The following is a 532-nucleotide window of genomic DNA, read 5'->3' as shown; positions in this document are numbered from 1 at the left end:
GACAGGGTGGCTGGTTATGAGAGTTTCTGCTAGACTGATGCTGGTCTGGGAGCTTTGCAGGTTCTGCCTGAATCCAGGCACCAAAGCAACACAGTCATGCCCCCACTTCATTGGTGAGGTTCACAACTCTGGTAAACAGGGTCTGCCCTGGAGTTGGATGAGAGTGGGGTCCGGCCACACATCCGGTTACCAGAGGAGCACAGGGAAAATGAAGGGATCACACCTTTCTAGTCACCTCATTTGATTTAAGGCTTAACGACAATCTCAGGGCAATCATTTTGTGTGCTCATCTAGTCTGCATTGCTCCAGAAACTCTGAAGTTCATGAAAATGTGTAATTCTGTTCTGCATTTTCCCTTTTTGGGTATTTTCTGCCACTTTTGAGCTTGATTATTCTATGGAATCTTTGATTAAAATGTTCAGTAATGGTAGCCACACACCATGCAGTTCCTCAGCATTCTTTGTTGTTGTTGTCAGGTGACATCGAGTCAGAACCGACTCATAGCGACCCCATGCACAGCAGAACGAAACAA

Source organism: Chrysochloris asiatica, unplaced genomic scaffold, assembly GCF_000296735.1.
Source record: "Chrysochloris asiatica unplaced genomic scaffold, ChrAsi1.0 scaffold00076, whole genome shotgun sequence".
Lineage (NCBI taxonomy): Eukaryota > Metazoa > Chordata > Mammalia > Afrosoricida > Chrysochloridae > Chrysochloris > Chrysochloris asiatica.
This window is presented reverse-complemented; position numbering follows the sequence as displayed.